We start from the raw sequence: 15856 nt of genomic DNA on the forward strand, positions 1-15856 counted from the left end.
GTTCTCGAGCCCTGGCTGCTCGCACTAGAGGCATCGTTCCTCATTGTGCAGCCCCACGGGAACAGACTGCGGGGCCCATTAGGGACACTCCTAGGGTCATCCCGCTAGAGTAGGACCTTCTGGCCTGCACCCTTGCTGACCCAGAGAGGTTGTATCTTTATTCCTTCCTTTTCTTTGTTGTTTTTTATCACCGTGTAGTACTGAGCACCTGAGGTCCTGAAGAATTGCCAGTTGGGCAAGAAACAGGTCAACCTAATTAAAGGGTTGAGATAGTCCGCTGAGCCCCTTGCAGTCCCTATCTCGCCTCCCACCATTTTAATCAAGGGAGTCAGCCACGTGAATAAAGGTCCTTGTGGACTGACTCACCTTTTTTAAACCACCACTCCCTCACGACTACACCTTCACTAGACCCTTCGCATGCCCTCAACCATTGGCTGGAACAAAAGAACTCCAACAAAGAGCGCCTATATGGCGCCCGTCGGACATTGCAGCGCCAGTCTGACGAGGAGCAGGAGACCAATGATGAAGCATGACATCTAGCTTTCCTGGGTGTGTGAGGTCTTCTAGTTCTAACAAGGGAACACCCTGTTTACTACCTATGCTCTCCTCCTCTACACACACACATTTTACCTTTCCCCCGGGGAACTTTGTACCTTTTGTGGTATATGTAGGAGTGTATGTCTGAGTATAGTTCTGTGTGTTTTCTGATATGTCTTTGCAAACATTAATAATGATGCAAACTTATTAAGTGGCAATTTACATTATTTATGCCTCCTTCTGTGTTTGCTGAAGTACTTGTATTTATGGTGGAGTATGTTTTCTGTTTATTTCTTGTGTATTCGTCTGTTTATATGTATGCAATTGTGCTTGTCAAGTGTTCACAAACACAAAAATTGTGGAAACTTGTTTGTATCAATTTAAATTCCATATGGTCCCCTCTCCTATTGTGTGATAGGAGATTTATACCGTTTGGTGTGTGTTTTGTATACTTTGCATTTTTATTTGTATCTATTTCTGTGTTTGCTAACGTTTTTGCAATCAAACGGTATAATGGCAAAGACATTTTTTAAAACAGAAACTGCACCACTTCCTTTCTATTTGATATTTTTGGGAATTGGCAAGGCCTGGTTCTTGGATCAGATCGACATAGATGTGTTTGTTCTCTCTCAAGTATTCTTTAACTGCCCTTCACAAACATTTAAAATGGCGATAACTAGTTTCTCGTACAACATAACTAATTTGTGCCATGCATGTTTGTTATGTGGCATATGGTTAGCATATCTTTTCTTCCCATTGTGGGTACGCCACAAGACCTAGCCAAAAGTCAGGTCCTGTGACAAACACATTGCCCGCAACGTAAAAGGCCATGTGGGATGTGGTGTGGCTTTCCATGACCACATCTCATGGGTAAAACATAATACACACATAAAATAATGGGTTAGTTATCTGCATCTAGAGCCATGCTATGTGGTCAACCCAATGTGCGCTCAACTAAACATCTGGCTGCAGTGAGTTGGCTGCAAGGCATTGCAGCCAAAGCGCACAATGAAGGTTCTTAACATTCTACATACAACCTCAGGCCCTGTGCGAAGTGGATTGGCTACCTGCAGTGGGTTGGCCCTAGGGCATAGCTAAAGGTCAGGTTCTGCAGCCCACCAATGCTGCACATAGCCAACTGCTGTCGATTACTACAATGGTGAGCAATAACAGTAATATTTTTAGCTAAAATAATCAAGTATTTAGGATCAAGAATTATAGTGACTTCAACTCCACCAGTGTGCTTCAAGGGGACTGCTGCCAGTCATTATAAGCTGCTGTCCCTTCCGTATTTAATGATAAAGTTTAGTGGAATTGGGGAAATCTCATAAATCGCTAAGCTGTCAAGACTCGCTAAACCTAATAGTGTACTAACAGCCTGATTCATCATGCTCCCGTTTTGCGAGCCCCTAATAGCGATTCATAGCGAATCGCTATTAAGAACTCGCAATACTGGATTCATGTAGGAATATGCAAAAAAAATGCGATTCCTACTAATTCCTTATTTGCGATTAGCAAATTGCTAATCGCAAATAAGGAATAACGACCCATTCATTCATATGGGCCAAAAGGCCCATAGGAATGAATGGGGAGTATTCCTTATTTGCGATTTTCAATTAGCTAATCGCAAATAAGATAGCGATTGAAAGGGTGCCAGGGGTGTCCAGAGGACACCCTGTAGCACCCCTTAAATGCTAATATGAACAGGGGTTGCGCACACACATGTCCAAAGGACATGTGTATGTGCAACATGCAACTCAGAAAAATGCTTTTAAAAGCATTTTTCTGAGTTATCGCTATTTACCACGAGGTTTGACCTCGCGGTAAATAGCGGCCCGAAATTGCGATTTCCCAATTTTTAAATGGATGATGAATTGCATTTAAGGAATCTCAAATAGAGATTCCTTAAATGTAATCCGTCGCAAATTTGCGAAAACGCAATTACCGATTTTTGCATTTGGGATGATGAATCCCAAATGCAAAAATCTTACTCGCAAAGGGCCAGATTCTCAGAATCTGGCCCTTTGCGAGCCGAATTCAGCTTCATGAATTAGGCTGTAGAACCTCTCTTACGTCAGCTATATAAGCAATAGGGAATTGTTGCCAAAAAGTTAAGTCAAGTATGATGTGATAAAACGTTTCACCTCATAATCTACATTTATCGTTGGAATATGGCAATGGAACAACCATATGATGGTCTAGGATCTGATCTTAGTATTCCTAAAGCCATTGATTAGTGCTGTTTAGCAATTTGGTAACAAACTAGTGTGATCCAAGTGAGTCTTGGTTGTGTTTGATCTTTGCAAGTAAATAATACATGAGCTACAGTTTTTTTTATGAGCATATCAAACTGGGCATGTCGGGGATGGTGTGGATGAAGTTTTTCATTTGGCTATGAACATTTAGTGGCAATTATCCTAATGATCCCAACCCAAATTATTTATGAATGGATGAGCGAGTGAATTTCTATAGTGCAGCTAGTAGAGAGGGTCCCGGTGCTACAGAAGATGGCCAAACAAAGATGAACATCAACCACCCTACAATTTAAACAAATGCGTTTTCAGTTGCTTTCTAAATATGTTTTTCTCTGAGATACATCTGAGTGGAAGAGGGAGCTCATTCCAGTACTTGACTGCCAAATGAGAGCAAGCAGACATGCCCCACTCCTTCTTTTTGGTGAAAGGAATAACCAGCAACAGGACAGACTGTGAACGCACAGGTCTTTCATGACCGTAGCCAGTGCAATTGGTTACTGTAGTGGGTATGGCCGTCGCCTCCACTCCAATAGTGGCAAGGCGTTGTAACAGGATCTCATGAGAGATTGTGTCAAATGCAATGGAAAGGGCTGAAAAAATTAGGGCAGTGTAAATTTGATGGAGTTTGTTATTTCTATCAGCACTGTCTCCGTGGTATGATGAGCCTTGAAGCCTAATTATGAGGGGTGGAGGGGATTGAAGGAGTGCAGGTATAACGAAAGTTGGGTTTTTACAAGCTTTTAAATAATCTTAGAGTCCCTAGTAGCAAAGTAAAGTAAGTAAGGAAAAGATTATTTGCTCAATTAATTAAAATCATTGCAATTTACACAATCGTGGCTAACAGTTAAAAAAAGACAATTTCCAATTCTGATAAAAAGACAGTAAATACGTGGGATGAAAAGGTGCCACTTTGGGGAGTTAAAGCTCAGTCTTAGTCATCTGGTGGGATCAGGGAATTAATTTCAGAAATAAATTTTACAAAGCGCGTCGCCATCTAAGGTGAGTCACCCCTCATGCATACGTCCAGTGCTTCCTGGCATGTCCTGATGTTAAGAAAGACCCTAATTGGACGAAGCCAAAAAGTTCTTTGGGCTAGTAAGCATCTACAAATGCACAAGATGTGAATCAGGTTTTCCTCTTCCTGGTTGCAGAAGCAGCATTGGGTGGAGGCAGCTTTCTTGTACCCTTGGCCAAACTTATATGCCATCAGTGGAATTATGCCAAAACGTAGTCTCATTAATTGGTGTTTTACATGAGGTTTCATGGGAGATGTAAGATAGAGCGGTAATATTTTTGGGGCATAAAGTTTGGAGGGCCAGGTGCCATGGAAGAGCTTTAATACTAGTTGTGCGTCATGGTCATTGGAAAGAATGTTTGCTTGTTTGGTAAAAAGCTTCGATTTCGCCTCAATGGGCAGTGAAGTTGACCATATATCCTTTGCTTTTAGCGTTTCAAGACAAAAGATCAAATATTCATTCCACGATGTATCAGGGTTTGTAAGCAATGACCATATACAGCTCTTTAAAGTGTGGGCGCTAGCTAGTTTCGTATTTAGACTGTAAGCAATGAAACTTGCGCTCATGATCCATCGCTGGGAAGATAAAGAAAATTCCTTTCGGATTTGGGCATGAGAGGTCGAGTTTGGCTGTTGGAATACCCTACGGAAACATGAAAAGTGAGCTCTATCTAACCAATTGATAATTTTGTCTTTAAAGATTATTGCGCCGAAGGTTATTGTAGGAAGGAATTTTGTAGCAATGAGTTTTATTAGTGGGGCAAAGTCCGGGGAATGGAGAGCTCTCTTTGTTCTTATAAAGGCCCCCTCCAGGCTACGAGCAACTGCCTGCATTGCAGTTATATGGACAGTCGATCTCCCTTTGTGATCAATCCAAACGTCCCTAGTAGCAAAGAGATGGGCCTGAAGTTAGAAAGGATTTCTCGCTCCACATTCAGTTTCCTAAGGAGAGGGATGACAGTTGCACTTTTCCAGGAAGAAGGGACTTTCCCTTATTGCAATGAAGTAGAGAAGAGATCCCTATGTATTGGGCTTCATCTATCCCATATTAGCCTCATAAAATGAGGAGGGAATGGAGAAAGTGGGGGGCACGATATATATAATTTTCTGTCTATTGGAGCAGTAATCAAGTTAAGATAGTGCTCAAGGGTACTTATAGACTTCAATTCGGAAAACTTGCTTGACAACGGGCCCTTGGTTTTGTGATAAGTGGCCTTCTGTGCTATCCATGCCTAGTAAAGTTCTTTCATTTTCTCTTTGGAAGGGAATCGCTCAGTTGTAGAGGTAACCCATAACTCATGCAAACCCAGACAGTTCAACTTTTTTTTATATTAATGAGGCAGCTAAGTGCGATGTAGCTCTCACTCTCCTTAAAACAAGAAGGATCTAACTCTCACATTATCTAAGATCAGTTTACTCCCCATATCCAGTTTTAGCAAGTATGTCAGTGTACAAGAGGAGAGGAAGAGGGCTAGATTTCTTAGAACCATATTTTGGGATTAAGTCACGTCTGATAAGTTTTGGAAGCCCTAAACTTCCATAACTTTCATAAAGCTGCAGGGCTGGAGCAACTGTCATACTTTGTGATTACTTAGAGTTCTTTTAGTATGGTGCCCATGACTTGCTTGTGTTCTAGGATCATTTTACCAACAGACATTTTCCATGACATTTTAGATGTTAACTTGATTCCTAGATAGTCAAAAGTGTCTACTTTTTAGAGCTCAGCTCCTCCCAGCATTATCCTCCCTTAATACGTTCTGAGCTGGTTTATAGTTATGTACTAAGTTTTAGCTGAATTTTCTACTAAGCCACGCAAATTGGAGATTTTTTCAAAGTGGTTCAGCAAATGCTTTAATCTGCTTAAGGTTTGGGACACTAATAGGGTGCCATTGTCAAAAAGTAGGCTAGGTATTTTTACTTTGGCAAAAGAACAGGCATCAGTGGTGTGCAGTGAGAGGAACTGAACAATATTATTCAAATACAAAGACAACAGGTTAAAGAGCCAGAACACAGCCTTAGCAGATGCCCTTGGTAGCAGCAATTGAGTTTGTAATTTGTACCTGCTCACCCAACCTTATTCTGGTAATGTTGTCATTGTGAAGACATATAACAATAGATAGAATATTTGAGGACAACCCCATATCCTGTAGAACCTGCCACAGCTTCTGGTGGGATACCAGATCGAAAGCGGACTTCCAATTGACAAATTGTCATATATAAGTATCCTTGCCGATTAGCATGTTCTTCCAACATGGAAGCATAAACTGATCTATAGTGCTGGATTTTTCACTAAATCCAGCCTGCAGTGAGGTGAGGAATTTGTATCCCCTTGGGCAGCACTAGAATGTATTTAGCCCAGTTTTCTTTATTGTGAATGTATTCATCACCCGGTGTACCATCAGGGTCTAGTGCTTTCCCTTGTCCCCTTTGGTTTCGCTTTGTTCGCCCTAAGGCGGCAGGGTATGCCCAGACGTGCGTCCCTTGCTTTCTTTGCACTGGATTCAAGCTAGCCTGGCTGATGGCGACTGATTAGCTAGAAACAGGCCCCAGGATGCTTTTTTCCGGTTTAAGAAAGACATGGCTTGGCAGTTCGGGCTGGACTGTTCCCATGAGGCACAGGATCAGACTGATTTGCATTTGGCCATGTCTGAACTGGGGTGGTGAAGTTAGCTAAAGAATGATGATGGATTAAACCCAGATCAGTTGACTGGGGGTGAGTGTTTGATTTGCTCCTATGCCCCGTCCATTATCCTCATTGGTATCGCTTTGTTCGCCCTAAGTTGATAGGGTATGCCCAGATATGGGCCCCTTGCTGACTTTGCCACTGGATTCAAGCTTGCCTGGCTGATGACGGCTGATGACGGCTGATTAGCCAGAAACCGGTCCCAAGATGCTTTTTTCTGGTTCAAGTAAGACATGGCTTGGCAGTTCGGACTGGACTGTTCCCATGAGGCATAGCGTCAGACTGATTTGCATATGGCTATGTCTGAACTGGGATGGTGAAGTGAGCTAAATAATGATGATGGATTTAACCCAGATCAGTTGACTGGGGTTGAGTGTTTGATTTGCTCCCATGCTCCGTCCATCATCCCCTTTGGTATCGCTCTCTACTATTTCTAAGGCACAGAACAACACCAAGACATTGTTCAAGCTTGTTAAAGAACTATTGGGCGCAGCTTGCCCACCTAAATCCCTGGATCTCACTGAATCACAATGTAATGATCTTGCTATGTTCTTTCTTAATAAAGTCGAAAGTATATATTCCACACTTCTTGAATCCCAACCGGCAAATGGACAACAGCAAATGAAGAACTCCACTCAGTCAATTAAAACTGTGGAACCTCAGGTCAGATTATTCTTGACTCCCATTAGCAATCTAGAAACTTGGGTGCCCTTAGATATTAATTCCTTTAGGTGAATTGTGGACAGTCTTAGATCCGGTTCTCCTAGGGACCCAGTTCCCATTACTGTGCTCCAGAAATTTGAAGAGTCATCTCTGCAGTTTTCAGGAATTGCTATACATTCTTGATGGTGCTTGAGGGGAGAGAGGATGGTATGCTTGGTGTAGTACTAAAAGTAGACCACAGTGGCCTATATGTGGAAGGTGAGGTGAATGGTCAATCAGCATCATTGCTGATGGATACAGGAGCTATCTGCTAAAAGGTTCAACTCATGGAGATTCTAAACCTACCCCTCGTGGGAAGACAAATCCAAGTTGTTGGTTTCAGTAACATACAAATCATAAATCATCTCCCAGCAAATGTTTCTGTTAAAATTGGCCCACGAAGAACGAACGTGATTTTATATGCAACTTGATTCCTGTAAACCTTTTAGGGAGAGAGGTTCTTTGCAAATTAAATTGTGTGATTTAATGTACAGCAGATGGTGTAGCAATTTAAATGCAACATGAAGACTTTGAATTTAAAATGCGATCACTAGAATCAAAAGTTCATTAAAATCCCAGTTCTCACAAAAGATGTTCTGCCTCCTGATATGAGACAGAGTTTAAAAGAGGAGGTAGTATAGTGTTTCACGGTTCAAGAAATAGTGTGATTGAAGGAGCACACCTAATGAAAATTACAGTGAAACCAAACATAGTTTGCCCTCAAACTCCTCAGTGCAAGCTTACAGAGCAAGCAGAGGCTGGCATTGCACATGTTATCAAAATAATTATCTAACCGGGTGTAGGAAACTGGAGTATTAGTTGAAGGGGGTGAGAACTCACCTCAAACAATATTCACAGTCCTCATCAGGCTGAATCCACTGCAGCCATTAAATACACCTGTACTTAACCCTCTGGTAGCTTGGCGCAACGGAGTCAAATATAACTTAGAGGCAATGTGTAAAATATTTATGCAGGCACTCAACCAGTAGACCAAAACAATTTAGAACCTTTTAGGAAATAACATGACACAAAAATGGCAGAAATCTTAGAAGTAGAACAGGAGACATGGATTTTTAAAGTTTAAATTAAAAATACGCCTAAAAAGCACAAAAGGCTGACTGTATGTATCTGGCTGCACTAGGTGGGATCAAAATTAGTTGCAAGCAGAGAGGCCTCTGAACGACTGTTGTGTCCCTGTAGCTTAAACAGTAGGTTAGACAACTATCACTTGAAGTCACTTTAGGGGTCCTGGGATCAAAGCAAGCAGGTGTAGTCTTCATTCAGGATCATCAGACAGCATGGCAGGTATTATTCTGATTCTTCACAGGTCTTGGAGTATTCTGAGGAGAGGTCAGTGGGGTCAACATTTATGCTTATTTCCAACCTGTGGGTTGAGGGCAAATTTAGGTACAGCTTCTATAACAATTCTTCCAGTTCCTCCCCTCCCCTCCCTCTTTGTTTGGAGCCAGACTAACTAGAAAGAAAAAAGAGAGGCTGGCCTAGGTGTGAACTTCATCTGCCAGTGACAAGGTAGACATCATTTGAAGCTCGTGAAGGCTTTGGTTATTCTGTGAAGGGAGAAGTCCCCTTCTCCACACCTGGAGCAACACACATCTCAGCACAGGGAAGCCGTCAGGCTTGGTGTGATTGTGTTTATTACATTTTAATCTATTTTTCTAATTCAGTTTGGGATTTCTCCCTTTTAATCTTTTCACTTTAATCCTGTTTTGTTACTGCATGCATACTTTCCACATTGCCCTAATTTATGCCTATCTACTCTGTACCATATTTACGAAATGATGACTTTGGTGTTCACCACGGTAAGCTGGTGTTATCACCTGAGGTGGGCAACCGTCCACCTTAAATAATAATTCACTCTCTTACAGAACAAAAGGATATTGTAGAAAGAATGTAGTGATTATGTGATAGTTCTATAACTTGGTTCAGAAAGGTCATATAGATTCCAAGCAGGTAGATCTCGGTGGGTCCGAGTTACAGCTTTATAGTTCTAATGCCATGCAGGGGAAAAGTGTATGGGATTCAGAAGAGAGACATTTACATTGTGAGAGTGTTTGTGTATGACCACCACTCCACCATCATTGATCAATAGGACGGTAGGCAGGCATGATTCATTGAACCGTGTTTCATTCAGACAGTAAAGATTAATGCTTTGTGCTGATGTTTGGCATCTAATTTACATTTTACAGTGTTTCCCAAATCGTCGTTCGTGACCCATTGGTGGGTCATGAGCTGATTTTTGGTAGCTCGGGAAAGTCCGAGCAATACATAAAATGCCTTTAAATTGTCAGGCTGTCTTTTGAGAAACTGCTGCTTATTCATGTAACATGGGATTGGTGTTTACTCTTCTTTCTCTAACTGCAAAGTCAGAGGAGTTCAAAAAGTGATTGAGGTGACAATCTTTATGGAGTACAGGCACTGAAGTATTGTTTTTTTTTCAACTCACAACTAAATGTAAAACCCTGTAAACAAACTGATTGCATTCTGCCGTTAAGAAAGCAAAAATGAAGCACATTTTAAAACAAGCCTTCGCAATGCCTTAGGTCTCGCATTTCAGATAGTTTGAGCTATTGGCATTGTAAATGACAATGCCAATAGCTTAAACTCTCGCAAATGTGACACCTATTGCAGCGCAAATGAAATTTTGGGAAAAGCACCTCATGCCATGATTTCAGATTAATGACGGCCGCGTTCCTTTCTTTAGACCCAGCTTGTCTAAAGAAAGGGGCGTGGCCACTATTGAAGTGACAGCACCTTATAGGACGCTGACTAAACCACACGTTCCATTGTGAAATTGAAAGCGAGCATAGCGCACTGCAAGTTAAAAAAAAGGAGCCTCCATTGCCAAAGCTGACGTCCCACCAGTGCTCTTTAGATTATTTAGGCAAAGACTTCTCCCGAAGAGCCAATGCAAGCAATACCGTATGGACACACATAAAAGGTCCAGTCCTTTTGGTAGGTTACAAAAGAAGACAGGGAGGTACTAAGGAAGGACTCATAAGCCTATTAACAAATCAAAAGTTAACATTTGGGAAGGACAGTCACAACAGCCAATTGAAAAGATGGGCGGAGCTTCAAGTTCCTACCTGAATACAGCATGTGTTGCAGAGCAGCACATGCACTTTCCAGGCTTAACCTAAAAACATGGACAGTAGCAGCAAAGCATTCCAAAACACAAATCATATGTAATGGTTAGGTGTCTGTAGCTGAAGTAACATCACACAATTCTCCTACTCATACAGGAAAGGTAGAAACAGACAAAAGAGTCAGTGAAGAGGTAAAAAGATTGTTGCACACTCTCAATAAAGACACATAAACATACAAGAAGCACAAAACACCTGGAAAAAAAGAGCCACATCTCCAATAGAATTACCTTGCATTCATGCACTCATATAGGATTATGAAACCCACCTACCTAGTGTGGTATGGTTCATCAGTGTGTTCCACGGCTAGCACTGCAAACATTCAAGGGAACTATTGTCCCTTATCCGTCTAGTATCCTAGTTATGGGATTCTAAGATTTTCTAACGCTATGTCCCTTATGCAAACCTTTAAGTTCCCTTTTTTGAACTCTCAGACCTACATTAAAATTGTGTGACAGAGATAAAAACGTTTTTACTGGTTTCTCTCAGCCAAAAGAAAAAAAAGGGTACAATGGCCCCTACTTCTCTTTTCCATCAACATGTTAGAATATTGCTCTTTTGGGAAAAGACATTCCTCGGTACTAAAATTCCCTTTTCATACAGCATGCTACGAAAATGCATGCTATGTATCCTTTTATCCCCCTTCATAAGCAGTGGAAGCACCTTCATTCAACAGTGGAAACACCCCTTCTCCATAGAACGAGCACCCCATGGTCAGAAATAGTGTAAGCCTTCCTCCTGCTGAGGACAAACATAGGTAGTGCAAGTTGTGCCAATCGTAGAGCAGTACAAAGCAGGCAGCACTGCACATTTTGATTCCTCACAGAATTGGTACATGATGGCAGCCGCAAAGTAACATTCTGATTCTCACAGAATGCACCACATGCGATCTTCCATTCCCAGTAGAACCGAATCTGCAGGGCAGACTAGTAAAAGATTTTATCACTCAAAATGGACAATTAAGGGAAGTGTGAATTCAGATTTGCGACAGATCTCTGGAGTGGGTGTTTAACCCACTGAGGAGACTCAATAGGTGGATGGGTGAGTGTATTGCAAGTTCTGACACTAATCTTACTAAGGTAATATTCCATGTCAGCATCTTGAAAGTCTCAAGTTTTCCACATATATAAAAGTCGCTGATAAATCACAGGTCGTAATTATTAGGAGCAGCCCAACCACAGCCTAAGTAGCTTTGCTCTATAGAGGCACACAGGTGGCAGCCTCTTCAAAGAGGTTTTGAATGCACGCACATCAGGTCCTGTGCAGTTCCAGCCTCAGTGCTGCACCTGTTTAAAATGGTGAGAGCCGCCAGTGACTACAGCACAGTAGAAGATGAAAACAGCTCACCACAATAAATATTGATCCCAGAATGAAGGGAACCCTCTATCTACGTAAGGTTAAACATTTGCATTACAGCAAAATTAAATTATAGACCTTTGAATCCAACCAAACAGAGTGAGAATACACCAACAGCTGAATAGGACACTCCCACCTACCTGATAAACGAATCTAAACAAAATACTAAGTCATCGCAATAGGGGTGGGCGGAATATTCAGTTTCGCCCACGGAATTGGTGGAATTTTGACAACTCCATTCCAACCAAATCCCTCCAATCAGAGTGTGGCAGAATTTTTTCTCACACGTGGCCTCTAGAATGGTAAGTTGGCGAGGAAGACTTGGCATCCCTTCGCTTGATTTACGGTCACAAGGAGGACATATAGTAAGATTTTTCTTTCAAAAGCAGGAGGTCTTAACCGTTTGGAGATAGAAAGCTGCTGCTCAAGTTTAAAATCTACTTGAGCAGCAGCAAAATCAGCTTGAGTAGCTTCGCCCTCTGGCGGACCGCGTGGTGTTATTCGCGCAGATTTTTCATTGCGGAAAGCGCTATTGGTGCTAAATGACAGCGAGGGCAGCGTGATGTGCTTATTCCGCCAGTTTTGCCCACCTCTAACATGCAAATAAGTCTCTGGTCTACAATAGAAACCTCTGATCTGTAGTAAGTGAACTTGGACTGTCAATAGCGCCATGTAGCTGCACAAACGGATTAAAGTGCTATGTGCGAACATCTTTGACTTTCAGTAACACCAAATTTGTTTTTCATTTTTAGGTTGACTCTACTAGGTAGTGTCGTGTCCACCCATCACAATGCTTTATTATTTTCTATGCGCAGCTGGCTGTATACACGTCTGCCCTCTTCGTCGTCCTGGTCCAATCTGTCCTCTTCCTGTCCCCTGACCGGATGTGGTGTCCGGTGACCTGGTCACCTCCCTCACGACCCACAGGGTCCTAGTGTCTGCTGTCCCTACTGTCCTGTCGCCCTGTCCGTCATTTGTTTGTCAGGTCATGACATCTCCCCCCTTGTTGCAAACAACAGTTCGTGGTACAGTTCTACTAATCATTCCGTGTCACCACCATTTACATCATTAACTCGCCGTTGCAGTGAGAGAGAGAGAGAGAGAGAGAGAGAGAGAGAGAGAGAGAGAGAGAGAGAGAGAGAGATTGTCAGTCTCGTCGACCCTTCTCCCCAGTCTCTGTTTCCTACTTCTTTCTACGTAGTCTCTTTGTCCCTTTGCATCCCTTCCTTGGTCGCCGTTTTCTGCCGTCATCTTTCTTTCTGCTCTTCAGTTGTTCTCCGTCTGTTCTCAGTTTGCCAGTCGCTCTTTCTCTTTGTCGTTGCTCTCTCCTCTTAGTCTTCTTTCTGTTCTTCCGTTGTCCTCCTTCTGCTCTCTTTTTGCCGGCCTCTCGTCGCCTTGATCGTTGTTCTCTGCCCTCCGTTTTGTTTCTTGCTTCTTTATTTCTACAGCCGCCCTTTGTTGTATTTGTTCTCTCCATTATTCTTTTTTGTTCTCTTCCTCTTTCTTTGTTCCCTGAGTCTTCTCTTTGCTTGTTCCCAGCATAGCTGTTGTCTTTTTTATATGTCATTGTTATAAGGCCCATCGTTTGGGCGGTGCTGCTGCTCATCAGGCATGGCCCTGGGACATCGCCTTGTAGAACATGAATGTCCTCCTTATTTATTTTGTCATTGTAACTCAGTTCCTCTGTGAACTTCCCCAAGTTAGTTACTTCTTTTCTTGCCCCCCAAGTAAAAATCTTTACCTTGGACGCTCTCAGGGTCGGCTTTACTTCCATTCTCTCATACTCCGATGCACACATGACATTGCAGGTTGCACCACTGTCCAGTACAAAGTCTGTTTCATGCACTCCTACTCTTATCTTTGCATGGTCTGTCTTTCCTCGGGTGCTTCTGTCTGCTGGCTGTGTTGTTTCTCCTGCTTCTTCTTCCTCGCTCTGCTCGGTGTGCACCTCCGACATGTGATATAGTCTTTCTACTTTCTCTACTTCCTCTTCTATACCTGACTCTCGTGATGAACACCTCCTTTCGTTGTCAACATACCTGACATGTCTTGTCGTCGATTCCTGTTGTCTTCCAGTTCTCCCATTGTCGTCTCTTAATGGGGCACCTTGGCACATACTGGCGTAGTGATTTCTTCCACCACATCTTCTGCACGTCTGGCTAAATGCTGGGTGTTAGACCTGTCTGGCTTTTTGCGTAGTCCCTCCACTTTATTATTTATTTTGTCCCCTTTTTGCCCCTCATACCTTTATTAATTTTTGTGTCCACTAGCTTTTCCTAGGTGTTGGTCAAGGGGATAGGTGTTCTTTTCCCCTCTCATAGTTTTTCACCTCAGGCCTAGAGGCCTTTTCTGACAGGGAAAAAGCTGGAGTCACAAAATGGTGGCTACCAACTGTCCTAACTGCCAAACCCAGAACCTGTCTCATAGAGTAGAATAGGGCGTTCCAGAACCTTCTGGTCCCTTCTGGACTCCTGAGGGTCAGCCTATAAAAGGCGGAATGCTGGACAGCCATTTTGTCTAACCAGAGAGAGTCAGCTGGAGGACAGGCTGTAGCAAAAGGTGGGGGTAGGATAGTCAGAGGGTTGCCTTACTGATTCACTACCCTTCCTCCCTTGGGTTATTTGTCCTGACCCTGCTGTTTGGGATGGCTGGAGACCCTGGGCACCTGACCAACCCCTAGCTTAGAAATAGCGGGGTGTCAAAAGGAGAAGGAGTCTGCAGCGCTGCGGAGCGCAGTCCTCTGCCCAGTGGGAGAGACCTTTGAAAGGGTGCACTTCATCCCCAACCCCTGCCCAGCACCGAGGGTTAAGAAGTCTCTGAAGGATAGAGATTAGGAGCTGACACGTGAAGAGATATAGCTCTATTCCCCATCGCCTTAGGTGTACAGCAGACTTTGGCCCATGTGTCCCTGTGGGACCTTACCAGTAACGCAGACGACAGAACTCCACTTCCTCTCAGGAAACAGAGGAAGGAAAGGGGTGCCGGTTTCTATGAGGCAGCGCTGATCTCGCCGTGTACAGGACCCCGGGGGCACCGGCCGCGTTGTTGTAGTTGTGCCACTGATTTGGAGGTAGTCGAGCGCTATCGCGCATGCCCCAGGCGATCCCACTTCTACATTTCAGGAGGGGCCTAGGACCGAGCAGGCCCGTGAGAGAAGCGTCCTTCCTTGGGTGCCAGTGCGAGGGAGCAGCGTCTCACCATTGGAGCCAGCGCGAGGGAGCAGCGTCTCACCATTGGAGCCAGCGCAGCGGAGGCGGAATCGGTAGGAGTGTCTGAAGGCTGAGGTGAGAGGCGGTGTCAGCGTGGGCGCCCCGCGCATGCCTGGAGGTGTAGTGCTTCCCCTGACCAGAGCGAGGGAGAACTGAGGAGGAGCGCCGGGAACCCTACGGCGGCTGTGGGCGTGTGGTATCACCTCTTCCCTGCTCGAGCGCCACATGGAGGAGCTGGCGGGAGGGGAGAACTGAGGAGCCCGATAGCGGCGTGGGAATACTGCATAATCTGTCCTTCTCCGCTCAAGTGCCTCACAGAGCAGTTGGCTCGAGCGGGGTGGGAAGAGCTGAGGGGCCCTGGAAGCTGGTGAGCCTTGCCAGCGCTTGGCTCCTTCGTCCTGCCAGGTGGTTACCCCCACCCTCTGGCGTATCAAGACTTCAACTGGAAATCCTACCACAAGTAAGGAGGTGATCCAAAGGGGGAAGTGACCTCCATAAGGAGAATAACACGAGGGCAAGGGGGGAAAGACATAGCAAGTTGTGGAATAGAGAATCTGTCCCAATGTGTGAAGTGCCCTTGGAGAATCCCTGAAGGGACTTCATGAATTGCTGCTCTATTTGGAATAGTCATATTTTCAATTGTCAGTAGTGGAGAGGAAGGAAATGAGAACCCTTTCCTAGAGGAGTACAGGCTCCGCTACAAGGGAACTACTGTTCTTTGATGGGAAGGTGACAAGCCAAGAAGGGGAATTGTAATGTTGACATTGAAATGGTTATTGCATACCTGACTAAATGTAATGTGCTGATAAGTTAATAGACCTGTGCTTTGACATTATTTGGCAATTTTAAAAGTACTTTTACTTCTCCTGACAGAATGTATTATACTGAACTGTGAATTCTAGAAACAAGAGAGCAAAGATATTATTTTTATAAACAAG

The 15856-nt window shown here is 43.7% G+C and overlaps 1 pseudogene across 1 annotated transcript in view; it reads right to left on the reverse strand.

The window, feature by feature from the left end:
* LOC147712644 (cytochrome P450 2G1-like) overlaps nt 1–15856 on the reverse strand; it is a 199504-nt pseudogene that overhangs the window by 2538 nt on the left and 181110 nt on the right. The window lies entirely within an intron of this gene.

Source organism: Lissotriton vulgaris, chromosome 5, assembly GCF_964263255.1.
Source record: "Lissotriton vulgaris chromosome 5, aLisVul1.2, whole genome shotgun sequence".
NCBI lineage: Eukaryota > Metazoa > Chordata > Amphibia > Caudata > Salamandridae > Lissotriton > Lissotriton vulgaris.